The 14,980-nt window shown below is 37.1% G+C and overlaps 1 protein-coding gene and 1 long non-coding RNA gene across 23 annotated transcripts in view; one reads left to right on the plus strand and one right to left on the minus strand.

The window, feature by feature from the left end:
• Positions 1 to 14,980, minus strand: part of LOC105495829 (neurexin 3) — a 1,710,602-nt gene that overhangs the window by 175,659 nt on the left and 1,519,963 nt on the right. The window lies entirely within an intron of this gene.
• The window catches only part of LOC139355351 (uncharacterized), a 53,998-nt gene that overhangs the window by 33,809 nt on the left and 5,209 nt on the right, over positions 1 to 14,980 (plus strand). For 2 of the 3 annotated variants that reach the window (XR_011625251.1, XR_011625253.1), the window contains exons 3-4: positions 12,772 to 12,840; positions 13,617 to 13,668. This is a non-coding gene — a long non-coding RNA (uncharacterized lncRNA). The remainder of the gene's footprint in view (positions 1 to 12,771; positions 12,841 to 13,616; positions 13,669 to 14,980) is intronic. The other variant, XR_011625252.1, reaches the window with a different exon arrangement.

A 14,980-nucleotide genomic window follows, 5' to 3' on the forward strand; every position in this document is an offset into this window, starting at 1 on the left:
ACTGATTTCCAACCTCAACTTGAGACCTGAATCAGGGTTGGAAGGAGAAAATTTATGAGGGAAATATGATTATTAGAACCAGAGCCTTTCTTCTTTTCCAGTGTGTTAAATTGAAAAAATAATAGCTACAATCCCATTTCAAAATCTGTCTCTTGGCAGTGAGACTGTTACTCCTCTCATGACGGTTTGAATCTGTCTTTTCACCCTTGGGGTTCTGGGTGGGCTGTGGGACTTGCTTGGGCATATGGGCCACTAGCAAATGTGATATGAGCAGAGGCTTGAAGAGTCATCTGTGTATGAATGCTTGCCCTTGCCTGCTGCCTACACCTGAGATTGCCATGTGAACGTCCATGAGAAAAGAAACCCAGCCATGTGAACCTACTCAGTCATCTGAGCTGAGGCCCCAGAGGGGTACATGAGGCCATCAAGATCATCTAGCTCCATCCAAGCCAATCCAGAAGAGAAAACATCACCCACATGAGCCATGGAAATGTGAGCCCATAAATAACAAAGTTTTGGAGTGGTTTGCAATGCAGCGAACCTAAATGATATAGCCAGGAATTCAGGAGATCCAGGAAGAACAGGGGTCTGAGAGTGGGTGAAGGAAGCACCATCTCCTATGAGGGTTTCCATCAAGGCTCAGCAGGAGGAGGGAAGCAGCTCTGTTGCAGTCTCCGGAGTCAAAGGAATTTGTGTGGCAAAAGCCTTAGGGGTGCAAGGATGGAGACATGGACAGCTGGGCCCCTGTTGCCTATCCTTAGCCCTGTTCCTTTATCTAAGGAAAGAATTACCAAATCCAAAAGAAGAGATGCAATAATGCAGTTCCTGAGAGGACAGGGTAAGGCTGAGGGAGTTGGGAAAGGGAAGGAAAATCGGAGAAAGGTTGATGCATGTGTTGATGCTTCTCTGATCCTTGATTCTAGACATAGACTAGGGGAAGGACAGGGAATGAGGTGGGGATTGACTCCAAGATAATAATGAGTAGAGTTAAGCAGCTCCCTAAAGGGACAAGGTGCTACTTATCTGACCTCCTTCTATCACTCTTTGGATGATAATTGGAGACAAGATCTCTAAGAACAGCAGGCTGAATTCTGAATTTACTAGTAAGACTTTCTGGCACTGAGACCTCTCACCCCATCAATGAATTTTTCATTCCATACATGATTTCATGGAGAGCACTGAAGGATTACCTTTTTTTTTTTTCCTGAGCAAACAGGGCCTTCACTTTCATCCTTAACCGTAACATTCCAGAACAAAACCATTTATGTTCCTGCAGGGTGTGAATACCCTTTGAATACTAGTCATGAATACCCTTACCTATACTTAGACTAGAAAGGCATTCCTCATTCCCTACTAACAAACAACAGTAAAAACAAACCAGAACTCTGATTAAAGATCAAAATTAGACACACACACACACACAGTCCTACTTTGCAACCTTAGTTTTATATCTTTTTTTCTGTTGTTCTGTTTTGTTTTGAGACAGGGTTTCACTCTCATCGCCCAGACTGGAGTACAATGGCAGGATCTTAGCTCCCTGCAACCTTCACCTCCTGGGCTCAAGCAATTCTCCCGCCTTCTCCTGCCTCAGCCTCCCAAATAGATGCAACTATAGGCATGCATCTGTAGGTGTGAGCCACTGTGCCCAACCTGCAACCTTGGCTTTTAAAAAGCAGTCACACTGCCTCTTCAGCCCCTTTTAAAGTTTATGGATTAGCAAAAAGCAGCCTTTTTAAACTCATTGATAAGGGTTTAGAAATCATTTCCCTAGGATGTTATAGCTGATATTTAAGGGGCATTTCTTTAGCATGTGAATGGTAGCTAGACTCTAGAGCAAAGAGCCCAAAATGATCAAGTTCCAGGGACTAAGGGGTTAACAAAAGTAAGGACAAATAGCATTGCTAAATGCTGTGATTTACAATTCAAGTGACAATCATTAGAAGTAACTTATAGTTATGGCATGACTCAAATATTATTCACATTGTAAATGTGATGGCCAGAATAGCATTTTTTTTTTAAATTAGGGCTTTAAAAAAACACTTTTAAGAAAGTGGCCAATGATTATGTAAAATCCACAGATGTTAAATATTTATCTGGCACCCAGATTCCACTATTCTGCATTGAATATTAGTCCTTAAAGTATTTTTTTCCTATGAAATTAAAATCACTTTAGAAGCAGTTCTTTTTCTTTTTTAGCTTTTTACTCCATTCTACTTCTGTAATTCCCTCCTTAACACACAATGAAACCAAACATTGACATATCCTAAGTGCTCAAGAATACTCAAAAAGTTGACAACTATCGGCCACCTTAAAAGATGGTAGGTATACAACAAACCTTTATTAGCTTTTAAGGTTTAGATGTTCAGAAAGGTTCTTATAACCTTTATAACATTTGAGATATATACATAAAAATAGCAATACCTCTTCCTTCTTTTAGCTATTTAATATGACTATATATAATATTAAATCTTGGCTATCTGAGGAATATATCTAAAGATTATAGGTGATTTTACATTTAAAGATATTCACTGAATATTAACTACATGCTGAGGCAAAGGCAATACTTTTTATATTTGCTCATTGATGGGTGTGTGTGTATAGAGAGATTTTATAAATATCTCAAATGAAAGCATGCTTTTGTACGTGCCATAGAACCTTGCACCTTGCAACAAGAAATAGCTCCTAGATATGAGATATAAGAAAAAAATCCATGATTTAAAGAAATTATTCAAAATAATTTCAACTGACATCCCTAATAATAAAAGATGTGAATGAAAAAAAAAATTTTTAAGCCAAAGAGGAGAAATCAGACAGATCTATTATCTTGGTGGAAGAAAGATAAAGTGTCTCATTTTAAATTAGATGAATAAAATTAAACTAGTACATATTCTATAGAAATGTCTGAACCAAGCAGGGAAATGGACCAGGTAACCTAGTATTTTCACCATTCTAATTACTAGGTTCCTTTGAATTTCACTCTTTCAGAAACCTGCTTTTATCTTTGCAATAATGATCCAAGAGATTAAAAGAAGGCCTCTGAGTGACTTGATTTGCCTACTCAAGTTCATGCAGTAGCTATTGATGTACCATTGCTGTCTTGTCAAAAAGCACTTACAACATTAGTAAGTATAAGGTGTAATTAGGACAAGAGATGGACAGGTGAGAAGAAAGACTGCAGCCTTCTTAGTTTAATGTTTTTAATTCTGACTATCAGGGATGGTGACTTTAAAAAATCACATTGGAATCCTCCCAAGTGCTTAGACTGCTGAACAAGGATTGGAATTTTTCATCTAACCCAAATCCAAGAATGCTGTCCAAAGATTTACTTTTGATTGTGCATTATAGAGGATATACACTAAACATGGTGAATAGCAAAGACATATGTAGATTTCCTCTTTCCTTAACCTGGAGTTAAACCTGGTCTGATTGAATAATGGTTCAAGTCCTATTATTCAGTTTCTACCACAGAGATTTATAGCAACACTTTTAGAGGAGAATTTGAGCAGTTGCTACAAACAAAGGAAAGCAGGTATTAGAGTTGTTTCTGTCCTTACAGTTTGGCTATGTCAATTGGGACTTCACTTCCAAATGGCAGTGAGGTTTGAAAGTATACAGTAATTGCTCAAACTCTAGGTCTCTTTAATCAACAGCTTTCTTATTCTAAGTAGCTGCAGGGGCCAGTGGAGTAGGGGGAGGTTGGAAGAATGAGAGTGGTGAGTGGCACAAATCAAAGAATGGAAGCCAGAAGAGGGAGGAACAAAGTACAATTATACTGATTGTTTTATTTGATCAGAAAATTAAAGCCACTGTAACTTGACAGTAAGCTACAGTTATATAATTATACATAAGAATAAGAATAAGCTAGATTTACTTTCTGAATAGTTCAATAATGTTTTGGCCTATGTGTTCATCAATGATATCTGCAACCACTATCTCATTTCACCAAGACCACTAGGAAGGTTGGCTTGGAACAAGTCTCTTAGAAGAATTACATACAACCACTGGAAATGGAAATAAAACAAGAGAATTGTCTGTGAAGGTCTGGGATCAGGGTTGGTCAGGACTCTCAGTTAACGTGTTGGCAAAGCACCTCACTCAGTTTAGTTGACTTATTTCAAGAACAGATCTATTAAGAGTATTCCAAAATTCCCCTTATAGACCTACTTGTAGCTCAAAATTCTGAGGTCATAGTGGGAGAAAGTCACAAAATGAAGCAAAACTGTTAGATTTCACTTGGTTTGCCTCCTCTAGGAGAGCTCAATTGCTCCCTGAGAACAATATATTTTCTTTCTGTGGATTGCCTTTATTTTTACTGATTCTAGAGAATCAGTGCCACCCATACCACAGAAAAATTTCAGTAAAATAATCCAGCTATTCATTTTGTAAACCTAAAGGCATTTTAGTTCTATTTTAGTTTGTATTCTACTTACATAAATTTTTATTTTATTTGAAACGGCACCTCACAACAGTTTTATACAGGTATAAAAATGAAGTAATGAGATTTCTAAACCTTGGCTAAGATTTTAGATTTACTTTTTACATTTATATCTATATTGGATTTATATGTATTTTTCTGTCAGGGATACTGAAATCTTCTTCCTCCCATTTATCATTTTGTTTAATTGTACTTGGAAATCCACCCTTTGAGACCAATAGTCACCTTACTAATATAAAAAATATTTCAATAAAATCTTATTTGTTTCAATAAAGAAACATTTCTAAAGTAAAAGCTTAAAAGTTTTGTAGCAAATGATTTTTTTTTGTTATAAAAGTAAATTACTTATAGTCAATGCTTGTCAAGGATGCTGTATAACAACTTATATTTTTGTTGTGTATATGCAGTCATTGAAGTCAGAAAGCTCCCAAAACCTAAGTTGTACAGTTTAATATTTATTGATTCCCTACTATGTTTCTTTCCTTTTTAAAAGAGGATTAAGAAAACTGTGACCACTTTTCTTGTACTATAGGGCCACATCTGGCAGTATATGCTTTCTATTCTGGTAGTTAGAACTTTGATAACTTAATTGGAGTCAAAATTGAGGTCAGCAAACTGTGAAGGGGCTTAAAAAACCCAGTGTGCCTTAGTTTGGCTTTAAAAAAGATGTATATATTTAAGGTATATATGCTGTTTTGGTATACTTAATCATGATATACATATAAACAGTGAAATGACCCTAGTCAAGCAAAGTTACATACACATCATCTCATATAGTGAGCGTTTCTCTCTCTTGCCTTTCTTTCTTCTTTGTGGTATGAATACCTCAAGTCTACTCTCTTGGCAAATTATCAATATGTAATACGAATACAATATTATTAAATATAGTCCTTGTGCTGTACATTAGATCTCTAGACTTATTCATCCTTTATAGCTTTGTACAGAAAAAAAAAATACTACACGATCTCACATGTATTACATGTGGAATCCAAAAACCAAAAAACAAAACAAAACAAAAAAAATGAAGGAAATACAAAGAGAAAGTAAAATGGTGCTTAGCAGGGGTGGTGAGGAATAGGAGACTGTAGGTCAAAATTTATTTTAAACACTACATGATTTTAGGCATGTGCACATCTATAACAACTGATAGCCTGGTCTTGCTGCTTTAATAAATAGAGGATCTAATTCTAAAATCTCTAAAACTCAATAGCATGAAGTGGGCTGAGCCACCTCTCAAGTGGGCTAGTCCATCCTCAGAGTATCAGATCAATGGCTTGAAAATGGAATTGAAGCTCAAGCAGGAAGCTCTCAGCAGCAAGATAGGGACAACCAATGCTGAAATAATGAAGGGAATGCTCTCTCAGATTTAGAAGACAGACATATCAGGGAGTGGGTAGGAGAAAAGACCAATGCTAGGCATCAACTGGCTTCTTTATGCATAAGGGCTATGAGAACTATGCTAGGGTGGCTAATCATAATTCTAGAATTTAAAAGAAAAGTATGCACTATTTTTTTTTAGGAGAGAGGGGTATATTTAAATCACCACAGCTACTAAATAGAAGTAACAGAAGTAAAGAAAAAATGCTTTCTGTTTGTCATCTTCAAATCTTGCTCTAGGCAAGGTATGGCAAAATATAAATGAAGCTAGAATGGAATCTGTGTCTTTGGTGTTGAATTAGAAAAATGATATTTAGCTGTTTTGTTGTCATTTTTAACTACAGGTAAATGGAGTACCTGTCCCTCTTATGTATTATATCTCTTTCTTTCTTTATCCTGAATTAACCTCACCAATAGGTCTATGTCATCCTACATGGTAGTACTATTCTCTGTCTCTCTAGGGATTTAACTCATCCATTTAGAGATTCTCTTGCTCTCTTTATTCCAAACAGATAAGACAATTCCAAAAATAAAGCTGATGGATTAGTAAAAACTGTAGGCTTCCAAATACTTTTGAAGCTGTAGGCTTCCAACTATCCGTGATTTCAACTGGGGTCCCCCAACTACACCTAATGGGCAAATGTGGCTCATTACAGCTTGTTTTTGTAAAGCAAGTTTCATTGGAATACAGCTGTGCCTATTCATTTATGTATTGTCTATAGTAGGTTTTGCATTATAACAGCATAGTGGAATAACTGCAACAAAGATCATGCAAATCATATCATATTTATATTAATAAAATATTGAAGTTTATTAAATATCTAAATATATTTATAACATAGGTTTCCAAAGCCTATGCTACTTGCTATTTGGCCTTTGGGGGAGAAGGTTTGGTGATCCCTAATCTAAATAAAGGTATCAGGGTTTCCCTGTCTACATCCAAATGTTGGTTCTGCCACCTACTAGTTGTGCAACACTGGAGTGTGTTACTTAACCACTCAGACTTAGTTTCCTCATCTCTAAAATGGTAGTAATAATAATAGAACCCTTTTCCAGGATGCTATGATGATTCAAAAACAAATAGTGTACCCCAGTCTTACCTGTTATCAATTAATATTGTTACCCTAAAATATTTTATGCAAGGATAGGTTGTAATACCCTCATCCCTTCCTCTGGGATATACAGTTTTCAGTTACTTGGAGGCCTTTGGAATGAAGATTTCACCACTGAACTCTGAGAAAAACACATTTCTCTAATGTGATTAAAATGAAAACAAATCTAGTTTAATTAAACATTGAGGCTGGCAATTGTGCATCAGGCAGAAGCACATTTCTAGTAAACGTTTAATAATAGGATTACAGAATGTTCTGCATGCACTGGGATGTAGGAAATAATAGTACATTTGCCTGTGAATTTATATCTGTCAACCAAGTGAATTTGAGCTCTGTAGATGATGCAAACTGGAGTGCTCCTGGAAGACATTGGAAAAGTGGCATGGGTAACATGGCGATTAGGGTGTGAGGTCAAACAAATCTGTGTGGAATCTCAGAGTTGATCCTTGGTGGACAGTGACCACAGCAAATGTGCTCAACCTGAACCTTGGTTTACTCATCCATAAACGAGAGAGATTAATACTTCTGCCTTGGGGCCACTGGGGAGATGACACTAAGCAAAATAAGGTATGATGAATGTCATTATTTTACTGACTGTGTTGAAGGTATCACAGGTGTACACACATGTGTAAACTCATCAAATTGGGTATATTAAGTATGTGCAGCCTTTTTAGCCTATCAATCATCCCTCAATAAAACTGTAAAAAAAAATTTTAAGTAAAAGAAATAATATCATGACCATTAATTTCCTCAGTGTGAAAGGCATATGTTGTCATGTCATCTTTCACACTAGATTGGGGAGCATAGCTTATTGGCATTGTTCCAGATAATTCAAGGTCACATCCCAAATTATATTCCACACTAGCCCCTGTCTGGTCTTCAGGCTCCATCAGGCATTTATGTGTGCCTGCTACTGAACTTGGATCTCACCTCAATAGTAGCACCTTCTTTCACTTTGTGGAATTGTAGGTTCAAGATAGTGCAGTGTATGGGAGCTTTGGGTTTGCCCTCCAAGACATATAGGCTTCAGTTCCAGGTATTCATGTGCTAGCTTGACCCTGGGAGAAGCTCCAGATTCTCATTTGTGAAATGATGATAACAGTAATATCTACCCCTTAGGGCTACTGCAAAGACTTAATGCAAGAACCCAGTACCCTACCTGGCAATTAATAACTGCTCAATAAAATTTAGGTATTAAAATGTCTTCCTTGGGTACTTGTATTTCTCTTCAACTACACTTGAGGATCCTTGAGGTCAGGAGCTGTGTTTAATTTTTCACCATATACCCATAACCTAGAATGAATTCACATATAAAGTAGATGTGGAACAAATATTTGTTGAATAGTGAATGAAGGTGAATGAATAAATGCATAAAGAAGTGGCTCCACTCAGAGCTGCCCCGGTGATGAGGATAGGGGAATACTTCTACTATGTTAAAGGCAATGGCAGTTAGTAAAAAGGCATTCACACTGTTTCTGCCATTTGAAAGTACAATATAATTTTTTTGCTAGCCCATGGTCAATTCACTTCTATTGTTTGATATACACTTCAGCATTTAACTTCTGTTGAATTGACATTTGCTACTTATAAACTTAGTCCCTAAGTCTTCTTATGCAGTACTATATATCTACATTTGGCACTTAGTAAACTATGCCATCAAGATCAACACAGAGCATCAGGGGCTTACTGAAAGGCTGTAAAAGTACCATGTGGAAAAGAAATGCATCTTATGGAGAAAACTGCAAATTTCACTGGGAATCCAATCAAATTCATGTTAACTCCATGAACTGAAGACTAAAAGTGCCTCTTTGTCCTTGACTCATTCCCTCCTTCCTCTTCTGACCTCCTTTCCTCTCTCTTCAGCCTGCTGGGATATTGACAGGGATTTTAGAGGAGTGGAAGGTCTTTATCTCTTTGAGATGAGCTGCAATATGATTACAATCGATTGAGTGATTTATAGTATAGAGAACCTTTCATTACCTTCTCTGCTTTATAGAAGTATAAATGACATACTGTATGTGAATATATATTATTATTATTGGATATTTATGTACCACCTTTCTCAAAGAAGCTCAGTGTTCTCTTTAGACTTTAAATAACTAGAGAGGCTCTGCAACCTTGTGAAAAATTTAAATTGAAGAGACTGGAACTTGGAAACTTTTCCTATAAATAAAACTAAACTATGCTCTTACACGGGTGGTAGGACACTTGGTGTTCAGCCAGCTCTGGGACAGAGGAAAAACATTACAGGGTAATTGTATTTTATGGCTGGGATAATAATTCTAAGTTTTCATAATTAAAGACAACTTCTTCAGGCCAGAATTTGTATTAACTACTTAAACTAGAGCTTCCATGTGATAATAGGGAAAACAAGACTTGTAATTCACTAACCAGCTTTGAAATTATGCAATGTTTGATGATTGTTTTAATTCAGAAGAATATATGTTGTCACTGATGCCTCACATAGAGGGAGATGTTATTAATGTTTTTATTTATGTCATACTATTTCAAATAAGTATAATTTTAAAATCCTATAAAGTGTGATGACACTGTATTTCTAATCTTGAAAGTATTATTTCAAGGATATTATTCAATAAAAATAGATTCATTATGGATGGAAATCAAGAAATTCATCTTATATTCCTAGTTAAATCGTACCTAGAAGTGACCCTCAAATTTGTAATTATGCATTTTACTGAGTCCCTAGATTATAATATTTATAATATTTAACATATGGCAAAATATGGTGTGCTTTCTAATTTTTAAAATTCCAACTTCTTTAAATCCCAAGATAGTCTACTAAAAATGGGGAAAATGTAAACCAGGACCCAGACTCAAATGTGCATCCTATAAAGTCCTACAGAAGGTTTCAGCAAAATTATTCTTTTGCTCAACAGACCTGTAGACCAAAAGCATTGCCCTGCTTACAAGTGAATTATAGATAAATAATACCTTTAGTTTGTTATTATCGGATGTAAATCCTCACAATTATAAAAAGCTCCTTTGTGTATGTTAATTCCTTCATAAATAACCTTGAGCTATGTATTAACTTAATGTTTTGGGGGCAAGTTTCTATGTGCCCTGTGTCCATGTGTTCCCACCACCTCAAATGTTTTATATAAATATTTTATATATTTCTATCTGGTCTCTTTGTCTGCTGGGTGGTTATGTTTGATTTTAGCATTAGTCCAAGCTTCAGTTTGCCTTGAAATGCTTATCAGCTTCTTAGAGACATTTATGGGAGAGAGAAAAAGTATCTAGGTTTGATAGCAGTAATTGTATTTAACTTATAAGATACAAGACTATCTTGTGGCTGAGAATTCACAAAGAAAGGAGGTTTCCTGATAAAACAAAAATTAAATTAAAAAAAAAAATACTAAGCAACTTCTTGCCACTCTCTCACTCCCCAAGCAAGACTATTAAATGGCAAAACAAACCTTCATTTAAAAGTTCTTTCTTTTTTGCATAGATATGGCGCTAGAAGGTAAAACAAGATCACAAAAAGAAAGAGGCTGACAAGGCTTCCAGAGGCCACATCGATGATATAGATAAAGCCAAATGTGTATAGGTGCCCAAGGAAATACTGACTTCTAGACTGGGCAGAAATTAGAGATTTCACTTGAGGGGAGAATTCTATAATTTAACTTGAGAGAAAAATTCTAAATTGTCAAGATTTGAGTTAAACCCAGAATTTCTAGGATATGCAGCTGTTCCAGGGTGTTTACGAGAATCTAGGGAAGGAGCAGAGTGTGATTAAACGTTAAGACTCTTAAGTCAGATGGTCCTGGGTTGAATACCAGCATTTCCCAAACTAAGCTACACTCCCATAGACTGTTCCTAATCTTAAAAAATGGGAATAAGCCCAACACTGTCCTAACGGGTGGTTTCAAGACTCAGTAGGATACCGCCCATGAAGTGGGGAGTATGTCATAAATATTCGGCAAATGGCAGCCATCACCACCGGGGTGAGTTTGGCTGAGAGATGGTGAACGGCACGATGTGCCACTTTCTACACCTCTGGGACAGGGTGTTTATTCAGTGCACATGTCCCTCACTTTGGAACCATTTCTACTATTGTGGAATTTTCCATGAAGGATAAGAAAGCAAGATGCAAAATCTCTTAGTCCCCTATTCTCACCTTTCATAAGTAAACCTTGGTGTAGAAAGTCTTCTTAAGATAAAAAAAAAAAAGGTCCTAAAATGTATACAGGTGGTAGATAATCCAGACAAAACACCTGCAGCTACAATTATTATTCATGCAATGCTTTAAGGTATTCAAAGAACTTTCCACTTTCTAAGACAGAACAATGAACACAATCCCCATTTTATAGGTTATGTAACAGGCTTCTTAGGGTCAAGCTTGTTGACAGATTTGCACCATAGCCATGCTGTCAGGGCATACAAATATAGCTTAAGAAAGGGTAGTTTGTCATGTGTGTTTAGGAAACATACCTCTAGCCAGTACTTTCTTTTTTTTGTGAAGTGTCCTATAGTAATGTCAATCTGAGCATTCACTTGGTTTATAATGGGAGAAAATGCATATATGTGATCATGGAGATCAAAGCATAGAGAAACTTCTCGACAATGGGAACCTTCTCAAGGTTGTGGGTGAGCTGGCAAGTGATAGGGCCAGGGGCCCTTGGTTACACCCAGAAAGTCTGACTCCAAAACTGTTATGCTTCATCATCACCCTCTAATGCCTCTCCAAAAGCTGCTTGGATAGCGTAGAGTTGTTATCGCTGTGATTGTATAATATCAAAACTGATTAGATGAGTTCAGAAGGTACATGAAGGTAAATGCCCATCATTTGCATGATAGACAACACATAAAATGAAATAAAAGATGATGGTATATTGTAGGCCTGCACTGGCTAATACTAGCCTCTAACCTACAGCCTCATAGTGTTGGAGTGAGGATTGAATGAGAAATGTATGTAAAGCCTTCAGTGCCTAGGACATAATAATTACATAATAAAACAAAAATTTCAGAATCTCCATCATACCAGCCACACAGCTCAATAGCAACCTATGGTTAGTGGCTACCATATTGAATAGTACCGCTAGTCAGTCTGAAAGAAGAAAAAAAGGCATATTTTTAGCTTCTACATATCAGTGAATGTCAAACTTAGCTACATAGAGAATCACCTTAGGAGATTTTGTTAGAAAAACAAAAAACAAACAAAAAAACAATGCCTGGACCAATGTTTCTCAATTTACAATGTACCCATAGCACTTGGGGATCTTGTTAAAATGCAGATTCTGATTTTGCAGGTATGGGGTGGCGCCTGAGAGTGTGCATTTTTAACAAGCTCCCAGGGGAAGCTGATGCTGCTGATCCATGGACCACACTCCAGAGCAGTTAAATTAGATGACCTGAGACCAGTGCCCAAGCACTGACAATTTCTTAAGCTTCCCAGGGGATTCTCAATTTCAGCCAGGTTGCAGACCATTACTTTACATAAATATGTATATATAAGTACCTATTGAAAACATTCTTTTAAAACATTTTTGTTAACCAAAGACAAACTGCATAATGTGGAAATTCCTTTGGAAATAGAAACTCACAAACATGTGAATCCTAATTCATTTCTGACAAATTGGAAAGGATGACTATTTAGCAGTGCGAATATTCAGGATACACTAGTTTGAGTGATTAATTGATATATTTTGTGACTGAATGTTGGAGCAACTTATTTATAAGATGGTTTTAAAATGTTCCTCACAGTGTTCAAACACATTCATTAAGTGAGGCTTTCTCTAGTTTCCCTTATATCTCTGTAGTCCTGAAGCCTTGTTCAAATATGGCTTTCCCTCTTGATTGTATTTATACTTCTTATTCCCTCTGCAGGACTCTGCTCTCCCTGTTTTTCCCCGTTGAACTGAAAGCAACGCTAGTCCTGAACGGATGAATGAGCAGGTAGATGGGGCTTGTTTTAATGCATGCTTCAAATCTGGCAAGGCCTCAAATGTTTGCAGGCAAAGACATAAAGAAAAGGAAAGAAAACCTCCTGGCTAGGAATTAATGAAAACCCAAGGCCTGAGAAATTTCAGCATCATGTCAAGTACATAGACTTGTTTTTAATCCTTTAAAGTCTCAATAATTTAGGATGAGATGTGGACCAAAAAAAAAAAATCTTTCTTATACCCATGTATACTGTCTAAATTACAAAAACATGATGAGCATTTACAACCAAATATATTGCAAGCTTTCTCTAAGTCAGCGGCTCTGAAATGGGGGTGATTTTGGTGCCCAGAGGGTATTTGGCACTTGTGGAAACATGATAGTGGCATCCAGGGGGGTAAAAGTCATGGATGCTGCTAAACATCCTACAATGTGCAAAACAGTACCACTCCCCCTCCCTTACACACCAACAGCAAAGATGTGTCCAGTCCCAAATGTCAATAGGTTGAAAGACCTTACTAACTAGACAACTCCAGGCAGAGATTTCCATTTGAGAATATGTTTTTACAAGAAGAAATACTGTCATTATTAATAAAATCATGGCTCTGAGCAATAGGAAAGTGAGCAGAAAGTTTGAAGTTGTGCAGTCCGAGGATCAGGATAGAAAAGTGTTGGCTCTGCTCCTTAAGCTGTGTGACACTGGGAAATTTATTTAGCCTTTCTGAGCCTTAATAATGTAACCTTAAAATGGGTATGGCAGGAGTAATAATACCAAACCCTGTCCTTCACAGGATGGAGTGAGGCTCAAATGTAATAACGTATATGAAGGTATTTTGATCATCAGTAAGTACTATAATGTTTTCTCTTTCAATCCCTATAACTTTTACCTCTTTCATGTTCTAAGTTGGATGGTCAAATAGGATTTAAACATAGGTCATTCGTGTGCATATTAAAGACTGAAGAAGAGGAATTCTGTGAAAAGCACTTCAACTGAGTTGGTATGCAATATCAAGAAAAAAGCTACTTGAGACCCTGCCCTCCTCAGCACCCCCTGGCATGCAAAGATTGAAGCTGCATATCAGTCTGCATTTCCCAGGAAGCCTAGATAGGACCGGAAAAACCTTTACTGGACCATGCTCAGGGGTCTTACAGCAGTGACAGTACCACCGGCCACCCACTCACAGCAGAGAGAAGATATTCAACAATCCCAGTCAGCTTAGCCTTCCAGGGGGCCTAGAGCTGTGGCTAAAATTAATTCCTCATACTCAAGTCACCTTTCACCTCCCCTCCCTTGTTCCTACCACCGCATTGTATAGGGACAACAATCAGAGACTTTATAAGGGACATTTGTCAGTGCCTGGATGATAGCTCCGGGCTGATTCTTCTTTTATTTCACTCTCCTGTTTCTTAGCTTTTCTATTTTCAGGTTCAAAGAAAGAAGTTGCTTTTGAGTTCTATCTCCCAGAATTTAGTGATATAAGATTCGGATTGCTATAGAACTATTTTCATTCTGTATCCTCCCTGATTCACAAAGAGCCAATGCTACATGCCCTGTGCCCAGCTGGGTTCTAAATATTTCACGGTGGGATGTTTCAGTAGAGCCCCATAAATGCCCATGAGAAGATTGTGGACATGACCCATTCATCCTGGTGCACAGCTGACTCATTCAGACCTGGTAGGCAGGAACAATTCCCCGAGAGCATGGTCTCCAAGTGAGATAACTTACGTAAATCTTCCATAGGAGCTACTCTGTATGTCTTTACTGTTTAAACATTAGTAATAAGTGAGTAGTGAGACTAAACCCTTGATGATTTCTAAACCTACTGTTATCGATTAGAATGACTTTAGAAACAAGATGACACATTTTTGTAGAAACTGTGTCAACACTGCCTCGCCAGATTGATGGCTTGGTTGTTTGATGGCCAGACACCGGGCATTTTGATCTTATGATTTAAAATAAACATTGCCAGATTATTCTCATGATATTTTAAATTATTAATAGTTAAATTGATCCTTTTAATAGCACAGGGAAGCAGACAGGAGAGAAAATAAGGTATCCAAGACTCAAAAAGTGAGCTGCTCCTAGGAAGTCTCGGCAGAGTGGAACATAAAACTCAATCTAGTATATCACACAACTTTTTAATCGAGGCAGCAA

The sequence above is a fragment of the Macaca nemestrina genome, chromosome 7 (genome assembly GCF_043159975.1).
Source record: "Macaca nemestrina isolate mMacNem1 chromosome 7, mMacNem.hap1, whole genome shotgun sequence".
In the NCBI taxonomy this organism is placed as follows: Eukaryota; Metazoa; Chordata; class Mammalia; order Primates; family Cercopithecidae; genus Macaca; species Macaca nemestrina.